This window comes from Mesoplodon mirus (assembly GCF_964341445.2).
Source record: "Mesoplodon mirus genome assembly, chromosome: 3".
Lineage (NCBI taxonomy): Eukaryota > Metazoa > Chordata > Mammalia > Artiodactyla > Ziphiidae > Mesoplodon > Mesoplodon mirus.
Window position 1 is genome coordinate 145,512,438 of NC_138978.1, and position 15,776 is coordinate 145,528,213.

The 15,776-nt window shown below is 41.9% G+C and overlaps 1 protein-coding gene across 2 annotated transcripts in view; it reads right to left on the minus strand.

The window, feature by feature from the left end:
* The window catches only part of HHAT (hedgehog acyltransferase), a 364,249-nt gene extending 350,864 nt beyond the window's left edge, over positions 1-13,385 (minus strand). Inside the window, exon 1 of one of the 2 annotated variants that reach the window (XM_082612886.1) lies at positions 13,314-13,385. The gene's annotated coding sequence lies outside the window, so the exon portion shown is untranslated. Of the gene's footprint in view, positions 1-12,937; positions 13,014-13,313 lie in introns of those variants that run through there. The other variant, XM_082612885.1, reaches the window with a different exon arrangement.
* Between the last annotated feature and the right edge of the window lie 2,391 nt (positions 13,386-15,776).

The following is a 15,776-nucleotide window of genomic DNA, read 5'->3' on the forward strand; positions in this document are numbered from 1 at the left end:
GCTGTTCTCGATCTCTCTGTTATGGCTGCCATGTCTATATTCTAGGTAATAAAGCAGGTAACAGAAAGTCCTAAAATGCTGCAAATAAAATGATCAGTTCCCAAATAACAAAGAGTTAACTAAATGTAAACCCTTTTATGGCCCTCATTGCTTTACTTAAACCTCTCAAATATGTCTCATTGTGGATGTCAAATTAAAACAAGAGCAAAATTTTAAGCCCCAAGCAAGCATTTCTAATACGTGACAGTAACGCCAAAAATCAGAATTCACACATGAGCTCGTTTTACCTTCACAACAGCCAGGTGAAGTAGGTGGAGCAAGGCATTTACAGATGAGGAATGTGAAGCACGGTGAGGTCACACAATCAGAAACAACTGAGCCAGGGCTCAAATCCAGGTCTTGGGACCATTGGGCCCCCACCCCACTGCTCAGGTACAGCCACCAACCCCATTAGTGCCAGTTCACAGGGTTACTTGTCCTTAGGGCCTGGCTCGGAATCTGCCACACACAAACTCCTTTCTTCAGGCTACAGGGAGATGCAGCACAAAGGGATATAAACTTTAGCTTTTGTAATAGGGAAGAACAAATCTGACTCCATGTTGGATCTGTTTTGTTTAACTTTTAACCTTTGTATTCTATTGTTTTTGCTACAAGTTAAAAATATTGCCTATAGCCTGAAACATACAGGAGAGCCCATTCTCAAGGCTCTGACCTTTAACGTTACAACACTTTTTCATTCACACAGAGATAAAAAGTTGCAGGACAGAATAACATTTGTCTTGTTGGAGGTTCACAGGAAAATCATAACCATCTGACCTACATGGACAGCTGCAAGAACAAAGGATCCTAACACCAAGATGTTCGCAACAACCAGCCACACACCCTCTCTCCTTTCACTATAAAAGAAACCTGAATTCAAACTCAGGTAAGATGGTTCTTTGGGACCCTAGTCCACCATCTTCTCGGTCTGCGGGCTTTCCGAATAAAGTCGCTATTCCCTGCCCCAACACCTTGTCTCTCAATTTATTGGCCTGTTGTGTGGTGAGCAGTACGAGCTTGGGCTCAGTAACAGTTTCATAAAATATGAGGTCAGAAATCAGTGGTCCTCCAACCAGAGGACCCTCTGGTCATTACCTAAAAGTTGCCAAGCCAGTCTAGTCTGAGTTTCTCCTGCAGATCTCCTAAAAAATCCAGAAGCAGCCACTCATGCTCTCAATCCCAAACTCTCTAAGCCCTAGTACTTCAACAACGCCTTCTCAGTTTCCCCTACTACTTTTCAGAGCCACTTCTAACTTCATACATTTCTAGTCACACTTTATTTTTAAATACCTGGCATCTCCTAGAATCTGTTAAGATTTCTTTCTGGAACTTTGTAGGAATATAGTAATTTCAATTTAGTGGGAAGTGAATTTCAACCTCTGGGTTTCATATTGTCTCTCCTTTCCAAGGATGTGGGTATTACTATATTGGATGACTTCCTCAATTAGCAAAGAGCTGAACCCCTCTTCAAATGCTACTAAATTTGAACATAAATAATCTTGGAGATTAAATCAAAGTTCCTGCTCTTTTGAACCTTTTCATGGACATTCTCCTTCTAGGATAGTTCCCCTGAATTAGTGATTTAACTGTCAGGAAACTAGAAAACTCAGCCTTACAACATTTTCCTTTTTGATGCTGCTCTTAGCTACACTGTATGTTTTGCAGACATATACACAAAGATACATAGTAATAAACAACAAAGCAGCAGGGCTGTGTCCTCATATTTAAAATTTGGGGACTGGACCAAATAGCCTCCTGCTGACAGCATATCAGGGAGAGATGCAACAGGGAGACATGCAGACCTAGGGGAGACCGGGCTCTGCTGCTGACGGGCTGAGGAATTTAAGTGGATCACAACTTTCCAGATACGTTTCCTCATAGAGTTATTGAATGGATTAAATATAAAATGTTTACCCAGGGCCTGGCACAGAGCAAGCACTCAATAAACATTAGCTAAGATCTGTCCAGCAGGACCAGTTAGTGAATTTATCATCAGGAGCTTACCTAGCCAGAGCCCTGGTTTCCTTTCAGAATTGATGACAGCTAACTGACCTTCCCATGGGGAGAGGGGGTGAGCATCCTACCTGCTGCTGGGCCTTCGTCAGCTGATCGGCATCCCCAGAGTTCTCTCCAGTTTCTCATCCCCATCCTCTCCCCACATTCAACCCAAGGCCACCCCAGACAGCTAACAAACTGTCCTTGGGAGCCACCTGGAGAGCTTTCTGACCAGTGTCTCTTCTCACCACCTCTTTTCTTAGCTCCAAAGGTATTATATACAGTCCTCACTTTTCTTGCCTCATCATTCACAATCCCAGGAATGTGACCTCAAAACACCACCACCACACAGACACCCACCTGTCCTTCTTAACAGATCTTTCTTCCTTAATACTTCTTTTCAACTCTTGTCCACTTATCTCAAGAAAATTCCTCTCCCCAATGTTTTCCCCCCTCCCTGTTCATTTCAGCTGTGCACTCAGAGAGCCAATCAGAGTAGATATGTTTTAAAGGATTCAATGACACAACACAAAGCTGTACCTTTGGGAATGTAACTAGAACTTTTTCTTAATGTCCAAACCCATAAACGTTCCTAAAAACTCTCTCAGAGAATTCTCAAGTTTCCATGTCTCATTTCCTAAACATGCTTATGTTCTTCTTTAGGCATAAGCTACCACGATGAAATCAAAGAAGCCCTTACTCAAATGTGTAAGTAATGCCTCTTTTCTGTTTTTCACGCATAAGATTCAGTCCTGCAGCAACATTATCAGCTAAGTGGGCATCCATTCGATGGCCCAGAAACTCGTCACCATTTATATCATGATTTCTATAGGAAACAGCCAATCTACAGCAACACAGCCTGTTTTTAAGTAGGAGACTACCTGATCGATCTATATAGAGGAGGTTCTAGTGCTGATATGTGAGAGCTAAGGCGGGTTGCTGGGATGTCTGATGGTGAAGATATATCTGAGAGCACTTCCACTTTGGTGGGAATACTGGTCAGGACTATGAGGAAGAAAAAATGGGGATAGTTTAGGAGCCAAGTGGTGGAGGGTCTTAAACATATATGATGACAGGCTCGGATCTGATTACCTGAAGAAACCTCAGGCTTGTGAGCCAGCTCATTTAATTTTTTTATGAAGCTTCAGGAAGAAGCCCCTTGACATACCAGTAGAGACTAAAGGCAGGGAGGTCAGCGGTTCAGGCTCTCGGTGGGAAGTGGAGAGAAAGTGCTAGAACCAAGCAACAGAGAGGAGGGAAAATTAAGTTGCACCTGGCACCAAGTTAGTCCAGGAGGCATTGGGGGGGGCGGGGGAGAGGAAAATAAAGGACATAAAATAGCACCTCCAAAGCTGTCAAGACTACAGTGTCTCAATGCTGATTTTTTTTTTTTTTTTTTTTTTTGGTTACGCGGGCCTCTCACTGTTGTGGCCTCTCCCCTTGCGGAGCACAGGCTCCGGACGAACAGGCTCAGCGGCCATGGCTCACGATCACGGGCCCAGCCGCTCCGCAGCATGTGGGATCTTCCCAGACCGGGGCACGAACCCGTGTCCCCTGCATCGGCAGGTGGACTCTCAACCACTGCGCCACCAGGGAAGCCCAAAGCTGAATATTATTGATTAAGGTGAGAAACAGGCACAAAGTGAAGACAGAGAGAAAATGCATTTAAGATTAGGTCTTGGAAGAAAATCATAGCAGAGGTTTCCCTGGGATTAGGGGAAAGAAGTCAAACAGGAGGAACAAGATTTCTCTACCCCCATACTGGGTATAAGAGCCCCAAGCTGGGTATTTCCAAAAAGTATTATATTTATCTGGGAACTGTAGAACTCAAGCGGCCCACATAATAAAATCTTAGCTGGAAAATGGCAAGAATTCCTCAGCTAAGAGGGATTTTTCTATACTGAAGCAATGTACATTTGCATTCACATTGTAATTTAACAGTCCACCTGCTTTCAGAGATGCCATCCACTCTCATTCTCACCAGGAGGGCTCACTGTTGGCTCTTTTTTCAGGAATCAGAATCTTGCTCAGAGAAAAGACGTGACCTGCCCAAGGATCCAGAGAAGCCAGCAATGGAGCAAAAAAGAGAACCCAAGTTCTCAACTCCCACTCTCTTAGGCAGAAATCCTGTTCTTTACTCTTGGTAGAAAAGTATAGCTCACTATGCCAGAGCCTGAAGTGTGCATACACGTAACTTCTGTAAGATGCTTTTCCCCAGTAACTTCTAATATCTTTTCAAAAGTCTTTTATCTCGGGCTTCCCTGGTGGCGCAGTGGTTGAGAGTCCGCCTGCCGATGCAGGGGACACGGCTTCGTGCCCTGGTCCGGGAAGATCCCACATGCCGCAGAGCGGCTGGGCCCGTGAGCCATGGCCGCTGAGCCTGCGCGTCCGGAGCCTGTGCTCCGCAACGGGAGAGGCCACAACAGTGAGAGGCCCGCGTACCGCAAAAAACAACAAAAAAAAGTCTTTTATCTTTATTGTTGATAAATACAACAAATGGATTCCAACACCCCCACTTTAAATTCTTTTCTGCTCCTCACCCTTGATTTAGCACTAAATGGGCTAACACCGAATACTCCCACGCACCAGAGGACTTTAAAACGGCACCCGCAGCATGAAGCTAACGATCTCCAGGGCCATCACCATCATCACTCCCCACTAACTAACTAACTAAACTGAAATTTTTCTCTACTGAGTTTACCCAGAGTTTAGCAACAGCTGTACTACAATAAGTAGTATTTACAGATGACCTATGCTGAGAAAGCACTTTACAAGTATTCTTTCATTTAATCTCCATAACAACTCTCTGAGGTTGGTATTTCTGGTATCCTCATTTAACACAGAAGATAACCAAAGCCCAGAAGGATCAAGAAACCTGCCCCAAATCACACAGCTAGTAAGCAGCAGAGCTTAGATTCATACTCATCAAGTCTAATTCCAGAGCCTTCTCTCACCCACCTCCCTATTCTTACAGAGTTCACAGGATTCATTTTTTCAACATCTATGACAAAATCAACTCATTGGGAAAGCTAGAAGATAATATAAGCTATATACATGCAAAAGAATCTAAAGTTATGTGTAACGTAGATATACCCCAGGAAGAAAATCAACCAGATGTAATCAAAATACACATGAAACATCTAACTCGTACATTCCTTTTAGAAGATTTACTGAAGAAGACAAACTAAACCAAATCAATTTACCTCGGAAGTAAGAGGGGAAAGTCAGGAGTTATATAGAGGTAATAAATAAATAATAAATTAAGGGCTGAATAAAATTGAAATGGTTCTAAATTTAGGAACAAATAAGCACTCTGGAAACCACAAAGTAATAAAGTAAAAGGAACTCATGCCCACTGAAATGACAATGGCTTTGAAGAAAAGAAAATATAATAGTAGAGCAATATTCTAGCACATTTGGAAAAGATGTTAGGAGACTTCTGTTCTTTTCCAGGTAGAATTTGATGAAACCTATTTTGCAGAATATAAATTACATGACTTTCACCAGGAAAACCAGGCCCAGATTCATCGTGTCCTCTCACAGGACAGTGTTCTCCAAACCCTGCTTAAGAGTCTTACAAAGAGTCTTATTCTTCTACCCACATGATACTACAGAGAAACGCTTTTCCAAACCCAGAAAGCCTTCAGCAACGCACTGGAATGATCAGCTAGATTGAAGAGGTCCACTGGGCTGGGCAAAAGTCTAATTACAGAATATTTAAAAATACATATCACTACTTCTAAATATGTACCAAATGTTATGTATCACTGTGCAATAAACCATCCCGAAACACAGTGGCTTAAAATAACAAGATCTATTCTCTCTCGTGATTCTATGGGATGGCAATCTGGGCAGTTCTTCTGCTGATCTCACCTGGCGTCACTCATATGACTAAGTCACTGCATGGCTCAAGGAAACTGGAGAGGACAACATGATCTCACCCACGTCTGGCATTTTGTGCCAGCTGTCAGCTAGGTGCCTTACTTCTCCTCCATGTGGGCACTCATCCTCCAGTAGGCTGGACCCTTCATAGCATGGTGGCTTCAGGGTCTTAAAAGAACAAAGGCAAGAGGTGCAAGGTCTCTTAAGGACCAGGCTCCAGAATTCAAAGAACATTTTATTGGTCAAGAGCCCAGCCCAGATTCAAGGGGGAAGAGAGAACAGCTTCCATCTCTTTACTGGAGGAACAGCAATGGCACCTAAAAATGGGGCAGGGACGTGGCTTACCATACCAGTATGTTAGAATTCCTAATAAATAAAATCTGGAAAGTTAGTGGAAAAACTACATCTCACAGTAGGTCTTTATTACATAAAATGTCACAAAGGTTGAGAGAGATGTATATTTTAAAGCATTACATTCTCAAATCAAAATTTCAAAATTAATATTGTCATCTGGTCTAATCTCCAGCCAGTTTGGGAATTCCTTTTACAATAAGCTACCTGACCACTTCCAGCAACACTGCAAGGCAGGGAAACTCTGTTTCTAAGAAGTTCTTATTGTTATCATCTTTTTTTTTCTTAAACTGAGTCAGAATCTGCCCCTCTATTTCTAAAAAATGTTCTACTACTAGTCCTATTGTACCTGCAGGAACTAAAAGCACGGAGGCTGGATAGTATGATAGTTTAGAGGATGGCTCTGGAGTCAGAATGCTAAAGGCTGAATCCCAGCTTTGCTGCTTTCTAGCTGTGTGACCCAGCACAAGCTGCATGACCTCACTGTGCCTCAACATCCTTACTTATGAAATAGAGATAATAATAACCCTCAGAGAGTTGCTGTGAGGATTAAACAGGTTTACAAAGAGATAGAATATTACCTTGGCCATAATAAGCTCTAAAATGCTTATTCTTGTTGTGTTTAATATTACTGCTACTGGGCTTCCCTGGTGGCGCAGTGGTTGAGAATCTGCCTGCTAATGCAGGGGACACAGGTTCGAGCTCTGGTCTGGAAGGATCCCACATGCCATGGAGCAACTACGCCCGTGAGCCACAACTACTGAGCCTGCGTGTCTGGAGCCTGTGCTCCGCAACAAGAGAGGCCGCGATAGTGAGAGGCCCGCGCACAGCGATGAAGAGTGGCCCCCGCTTGCCACAACTAGAAAAAACCCTCGCACAGAAACGAAGACCCAACACAGCAAAAATAATTAATTAATAAACTCCTACCCCCAACATCTAAAAATATATATATATATTACTGCTACTATTAAGTATACTGAAAGGCTTAATTATTCTTGCTAATCATACTCCTTCAAATATTTAGAGATAATTAATGCTACCCGCTCCATCCCAAGCCCTCTTCCAGGACAAACCCCCATGCTTCCTTCAATCATTTCAGTGGCTTGCTTCCCAGACCCTTTCCCATTCTGTCAGTTGTCTCTTTATAGTGTAGGTACCTAAAGCTGAACCCAAAATTCCAGCTGTGGAAGAGCAAGAGTAGGACAAACCATCGTTTCTCTCCTTCCGAAACTATACCTCAAATAGTGAAATCTTAGACTCATTCCTGCATTCGACAAGTATCAGTGAGCTCCTACTGAAGATCAGGAACTGCACTATTTGTGAAGGCAAGATATAAAGATTCCATCTGTAGGATCCCCCAAATATAGCTACCCCAGAAACGTCCATGCCCTAATTCCTGAACATGTAAATATGTTACCTTACATGGAAAAGGGACTTGGCAGATGTGATTAAGTTAAAGATCTTGAGATGAGGACATTATCCCTGATTATCTATGTGGGCCCATGTAATCACAAGGGTCATTCTAAGAGGGAAGAAGGAGGGTCAGAGACAGAGAGGAGATATGATGATGGAAGCAGAGGTTACAGTGATAACGCTTTGAGGACGGAGGAAGGGGCCAAGAACAAAGGAATGGTAGAGGCAGAGAATAGCAGCAACGAAGAAAGACACCATTCCTCTGCCTCGCACCCCCCCACTCCAAGCCTCCAGAAGGAATGCAACCCTGCCACCCCATTGTGGACTTCTGATCCCCAGAACTGTAGGTAATCAATTTCTGTTGTTTGAAGCCACTAAGTTTGTGCTCATTTGTTACAGAAACTAATACGCTACCCCTGCCCTCAATTAGTTCATGGCCTAGTGGAAGGAAAGTACCTAATTAAAAGGATTTATATAAAACATCAGAATATTTTAATCTAATTGTTATAAACTTTAAAAACTTAAATTGCAAGAAAATAAAACCTGAAAACAAAAATTTTGCATTCAGTTCTCAACTTAGCATTTTTTTGGCTTCTGTCTCACACTGATATCAATCTTAATATCAAACATAACTCTTAAGTCCTTTTATACGAACTGCCCTTAAGCCAGATCTCTGCTGTTAAAGACTGGCAGAAAAGGAGTCAGATTTATAAGCCCCTAGTTCAGAAAAGCTATTGATGTGATATTGTATCCTTTCCCCAGAAAATTCTCAACCTATTTTAAGCCTGTTTAATCACCAAGAATCATGCCCACCACATCTTACACTCCCCAGATTAGGGGCATCTGAATGAATAAAATTTTTTAATAATATATTTTAAGTAAACTTTGTATTAAAGTATGCTTAAAGAAAAAAAAAAATGTAAGGCTTTCAAAAAGCAGACTCACGCCAGGAATTACTGCTCAGATAAAAAACTGAATGCCCCGTCTGTTCTTTCCTTATAACTCCACTAAAGGTGACCACTAGCCTGACTCCTAACGCCCTAGTTTATTTAGTTTTGCCCTTTTTCGGACTTGAAAAAAAAAAAATGGAATCACATAGCACTTACTCTTGTTGTGTCTACCTTCTTTTTGCTCCGCTTTATATTTGTGAGGCTCATCCATGTTGTGTATAAAGCAATCATTTGTTCATTCTTATTACTGTGGAGTATTCCATTGTATAAGCAATTTACTTAGGCTTTTGTCCATTCTACTATTGATGAACCCATGGGTTGTTTCCAACTTGGGGCTATTAGGAATAATACTGCTCTGCATATTCTTTCACATGTCTTTCGGTACAAATACACCTGTCTTACTGCTTAGTGTTTATCAAAGAATGATAGACACTAAACAGTAAACTAGGTCATAGGGGATGTGTATGTCCACCTTTAGTAAATGATACTGCAAAACAATTTCCAAAAGTTACACTACTTTTCATAACAATCAGCAATGTATGAGAAGTTCAGTTTTCCATATCCTAACAAATACTCAGCATTGACAGGTTTTTTGGTTTGTTTTTTGTTTTTAGCCACTCTGTTGAGTATAGAGTGATATCCCATTGTAGTTTTAATTTGCATTTCCCTAATTACTAATGAGGTTAACCACTTTTTCATATGTTTATTGGGAATCTGGAAATCTTTTGGGGAAGTGACTTGCCTGTTTTTCTACTGGGCTTTTTCTCAATGATTTGTAAAAATTATTTCTACATTCTGGGTATGAGTCCTTTATTGGATATAACTATCCAATACCTTCACCCATTCTGTAGCTTGCCTTTTCACTCTCTTTATGGAATCTTTAGATGAACAGTAGTTCTTACCAATATTTTCCTTTGTAACTACTGCTTTTTGTGTCCTAGTCAATAAACCTTTGTCATAAAGGTGTTTTACTTTGCTTTCTTCCAGAAGCTTTCTTGTTTCAGATTTCACATTTAGATGTATGATGTATCTTAATTTTTGTGTACAGGGTGAGGTAGATGATCAAAATTCATCTTGTCCATTTGCAATATCCAATTGGCCCAGCATCATTTACTGAAAAGACTGTCCTTCCTCCAGAGCACTGCAGTGCCATTTCTGTCATAAATCAAGAGACCTCATACATGTGGGCCTGTTTATGGATTCTCTACTCAGTTCCGTAGTCTGTCTAGCACTGTGCCAACACCATGCTGACAAACTATGTACAGTACTATCTATTAGCTTAAGTTTTCCAATTTTGTTCTTTTACTTAGATTTTCTAGAATTTCCAAATATATTTTAAAATTGGCTTACTATTTTTGGAAAAAATCTGCTGGGATTTTGATTGGGATTATACTGAATCCACACATTTATTTGTAGAGCAATGACTTACTCTTCATTATTTTAAAACTTTAAATTCTCTCAATAATGTTTTAGTTTGCAAAGAATTTTTATGACAAATGGGTGCTGAAGTTCATCAAGTAGTTTTTCTCCTTTATTCTGTGACTGTGGTTAACTTATTTATTGATTTTCTAATGTTAGACAAAGTTTATATTCCTGGAATAAACCCAACTTGGTCATGGTTTAGTATCCTATAAATATAGGCATAGGTCGCTAGATTTGATTTACCAATACCCATTTTAGGGCTTTTGCATCTTTTCTGTGAGAGTTTGGACTATAGTTTCTTGTAACCTCCTTATCAAGCTTTAGTAACAAGGTTATGCTGGCCTTATAAAAGCAGTCAGGGAGTATTCCTTCTTTTTCATTTTTAAAAATGTTTGTAATATTGCACTAGTGACACCATCTAGGCCTGGAAATTCTGCTATGAAAAGATTTTTAATTACATACTTAATTTCTTTATAGATATGGAACTATACAGATTTTCTAGTTCTTATGTCTTATGAGGTATTTTATTGAAAAAACTTGTCCATTTCATCTGAATTTTCAAATGTATTACCATAAAATTGTTCATAATAACATCTGAAGATTTTTTAAATGTCTGTAGGATATGTAGTGATAACTCCTTTTTTCTTCCCTGACACTGGTAATACCGTACACCATTGGAAGGAGGGAAGGGAAGATGGTCATGCATTATATGACACAAATAAATCCACTATCACTGGAATATTCTCCAGCAGAATTACGCACAGAAGGAGCAAGAGAGGTAGAGCATGTAAACAATCCAGCAATTCTCTGTCAACAGCTTTTATCACCAGAAACAACTGTGCATCTGCGGAAAAGGAGACACGAACTGAAGGAGAAGGGAACAGCCATTAGTAACGCTGTAGGGTGGCCAGCGATAACGTGGAGGAAGAAAAACCACCACTAGCTGGGTTTGTAACCTAGATACCCAGCCCTCCACCCACAAGATGTCCATAGGCATAATTCAGGAGGCCATGAACTTAAATTTCTTTTCTCATATGTCTGTATTTTCACGAACCTCTAACTGAAATTCAGGATTTCATTTGATTATAAGTGCGAAGAGCAAATCACACTACTAAGAGCATTTCTGGTGACTGTCACCAATAAGTGTCACAAATTCTGTCATACTACAGTGCAGCTGTTGCAAATACTGCAAAACATCATTTACATAGGCATCACTACTTGGAAATTCTGAGACTTACCTGATACAGCCTTGAATTTTGTCACTTAATGCACTAATCAAGAAAAAAAATACTATTATAAATGTTGGGGGGTTTACACTATTTTGATCACTGTTTCAATATAATTTGTAACTCTACGTATTTTAAAATGCCTTTTAAAAATTGGCTTCCCCAGACTCCAAAGAAGTCCATGGCACAAAAAAAGCGTAAGGAACCCCTACAAAGAATCAAGGATCTCACCCAAGCCATGGAACTCCCAGGCCAACAGTTAAGGAGCACTTCCCTTTGGCCAGGCCCTGGCCTGGAAGAAGACACACAGGCTCACCCTGGCTAGTTCCTGACATTACCTTCAGAGTTCCCACCAACACCTAGCCACCCACAAAAATGACTGCTCTCTCTAAAGACTTGGCCTTCACTCTAAGTTAGTCTATATAACTTACTTCCTAAGGAGGGGGCAAAGTAAACAGCAGATAAAGCATAGGCTTTGACCCAGAAAGAGGAGTGCAAAACCCAATCCCAACACTTACTTTTCGTGGCTGTGGCATCACTTCTAAGTATTCCTTTCTTCTGCTGTGAAAAGGGCTAACACTAGGTATCCTTCCCAGTTATTGCAAGGTTTAAAAATAATGGATTTAAAGCACCTGACAAGCACATCGTCCCCTTCACTATTAGCTGAATCTTTCAAGTCGGAACTGACTGTTGCTATCCAACACTTAATCACAGCTAGGGGCTGCCACTGAGAAAGGAGGGAGACAAATTATAGGAAAGGCGGAACATGAAGAATGAAAGGGAAAAAAAATCATACTTATTCTTCAAATTCCAGTATAAAAACCACCCCCTCCTCAGGAAAGCCTTCCCTCTCCTCTCCTTGTGTTCCCATAGCACTTATCACATAGAAGTAAACGCCTAGCTGTGCGAATGAATGAACGAGGAATACAAATCAGAAAAGGACAGAAACAGTGAGTCGCACCCCCATATAATGTAAACCACCGAGGATACCAACTGGCTAGCCTGACTGCCCTGATCCAAGAGCCACGAAGCAATGAAGCAGCACATTTCTTACCACCAGTGCTATCCATCCTAGTACCTCTCCCGCCCACTTTGTAGGGATTGCGAGGAGGAGGGCCTTTCCACATCAAGACTGATGCCACCTAAAGGCCACAGGTAGAAGAAAAGAGGGAAACTGAGTCTGGAGAGTAGAAAGCAAAAGTCTCTAACATTGGGGGTCACTGGAGCCGCAGCAGTCAGGCAGGCGCACTTCTAAGATCGCCAAGGGGACGGACCGGCGTCCACACTTCCAGCAACAGTGCCAGAAACTGGGGACGAAGCCAAGGAGGGGGGACGCTGGCAGGGGCGTGAGCGGACTCGGCCGGCCGGGAAGAAACGCAGCCCTGACCCGGGCACACGCCCCCCTCACTCCTCACCAGAGGAGCCTTTGTCTCCGCTCCTCTGCCCCGCCCTCGGGCGCGCACGCAGGAACGGGAATTGGAAACAGAAAGCGTATCGGGCGTTTCTTTTTCTCAACCGAGTCAGTCGAAGCAGAAAGTCAACACCTAACTTCCCGAGGACCCGCTACGGTCACCAGCTACCAACCTCCGGGCTGTCCCGGGTGGCGGCGGCGTTGGTGACGCTCACGCCGCCCCGAGTTCCCAACAACCCTCTCCGCACCTCCGAGTCGGCGGCGGCGGCGGCGGGCTTCCCGAGAAACCGCCCTCTTCCCCGGGAGCGGTGGTTGGAGGACCAGCCCCGCGCGCGTCCTCGGGGCACGTCCCCGCCGCCGCCGTGCCCGCGCGCGCCGCTCCAGGCCGCCGGGCTCGCAAGCAGGCGGCGCCCCGGGAGCGGTTGCGAGCAGGCCGCGCGGCTGGAGGGGACCCGCAAGAGGACTGCCCGCCACTCCGCACCCGGAGCGCCTGGCGACGGCCCGCGGAGCCCCAGCCCCCGCTCACCCGTGGGCCCCGGTGCCTACGCCCAGCAGCGCACGGACCTCTCCACCCCCGTTTGTTAATTGCAGGCCTGGGGCTGCAGGTTTGGGAGCGGAAGTCACCTGAAGTCCAGCCCCAGTGGTCCCCACGTACGTTTTGAACGCGAAAGGAGGTAGCTCGGTGGGGTGGAAAGAGGGCGGGCCTTGCCGCTCCGGCGGCTTCTGGAGCTTGCTGTGTGAATTTAGCCCCTGCGAGCCTCCTTGTCCTTCTCTGTAAAGCGGAAATAAGCTTCCCGGCTTTCCTGGAGAATTAGAGTGAAGACCAAATGGGATGAACTTCATGAACTGCAAAGCAGCTTACAAAGATGATCAGCACTGCAAAATGCATATCAGTGATTTTGAATAGGTCGTAAAAGAGTGGAAGATCTGAAGCTGCCTTGGACTGTGACTTTATGCCAGGTGTTACTCAGAGGCCTCCACGACGAACGCCAAGGCTGCCAGAGTTCCACAGACTTACCTGGGCAGGAGAATCACCTGGGCTCTTGTTAAAACCGCTGGCACCTGGATCCCTCTTCAAACCAAAAGAATCAGACTCCCCAGGGGAGGGGTGTTTCAGGTGGTTCTGTGATCAGGTAAACGTGGACAACTCTGCGTTAGGCGGCAGGAAAACACAGAGGCAGTGCTCAAAGTTTATTCTAGCAGTCATTAAAATAGTCCAGGAGATTATTTTTCTGATCGCAAAATTCTGTGGGAAACCAGAGTATAAACTCTCTGAGGACAGGAACTATCTCCTCATTCAGCTCCCACCATCCGCAGCCCCAACACATAGTACAGGATGGTGTTAAGTAAGCAGGTGTAAATAAACTAGTCCCAAGTAGGAGTGCCAGATGTAGCAAATAAAAATACAGGATGCCCAGCTAAAATTGAATCGAGTCTCAGATGAACAATGAATACTATTTTTTAGTATCCATATGGCCCATGCAATATTTGGGACATATTGATGCTTTTTTTTAAAAAGTATTTGTTGTTTATCTGAAATTCAAATTTAATTGGGCATCCTGTATTTGAAATGGCAACCCTCACCTGGAGGGTTTGGCAGAGGGAGGGACAGAGTAAGAACTCTCACTACTCAGGTAGTGTCAGACTCAGGGACAGGAATGAGATAACTCCTGTGTTATTTCTAAATGACACTACTGGACAATAATGTAGGTTCACTGTCATTTACATTTAACCCCTTTCTGCACACACAACATATTCACTGGAAAACACAAATGAAAATAAGGGCAGATTCCATCACAGGTAAATTAGAAACATCAATTAAATAAAAATAGTCAAAATTGAAATGTAAGCAATAGACTGGGGAAAGTATTTGCAGGAACTATGATACAAAGTGTTATCGTTTATTATATATAAATTAAATACAATTAATAAGAAAACATTAGAATCCAATTGTAGATGAGCAAGACACATGAATAAACAATCCACTAAAAAAAAAATAGGATATACAGTAAGGAAACAAACATATTGAAAGAAGCTCAAAGAAGTGCAAAGTAAAATAAGAACACAATTTTTCACAAAAATAGTTGACAAAAATTAATAAATGACATTAAAGGCTGGCGAGGGTGCTGTGTGGTAGCATTTATACACTTTTTAGGTAGGTAAGCGATTTGGCAATATCAAAACCCTTAAAATTATGAAAACCCTTAATATTTAAACCTTTTGATGTTGAATTTTGTTTATGGGAATAAATCCAAAGGAGATAATCCATAATGTAGAAAATGCTCTTTACAAACAAAGATTTCAATTTTAATTTATATCATTTTAATTTATACCATAATAAGGAAAATATAGTATAATGCACCAAAATATACTATAACTGGGGAGGGGGATATCCTGAAAATTCCCTAATTTTCCAAAAATTAAAAAGTGGAAATTAAACTAAAACTTATATACTCTGTCATCTATTATACTTGCAACCTCTTAAAATAATGGTTACTATTCATATGTAATATGATCATAACTGAATATTTTTTTAAACTTGTGCATGGAAAAATGATTGGAAAGGAAATAAGGTTAAAGTTGGGTGGTGGGACTTTATTCTTAATTTTTCCACATTTTTATTAAGCACAAATTAATTTTATAACAGAAAATCTTAAGGTGATACCCCCTAAAAAACAAAGGACTTTTCTTATAATGTCAGTTTTACAAACTCTAGAATCTCACCTTTGCACAATCATGTATTAAGTGCTGAAACTATCTAAACAGTAAAAGCTCCTTAAAACATTTTCCCTAAATATAAACACCTTAGCCAACTCTGCATTGCTGTCTGTTAACCTAGGGTCTATCTTAGCAAATTGTTCTATGTTGAATTTATCAACTTAGTCATTCACATAACCATACCGTAATTAAAGTACCTTAAATGTTATTTTTAATTCAGCAAATTATATACAGCCTTGGGTTTTACATTCTAAAAGGTGACAAGCTTAATAGCATCGAGTGTTTTAAAATTTTGTAGTAAAATACACATAACACAACATTTAGCATCATAACCATTGTTAGGTGTACAGTTCAGCAGTGTTAAGTATA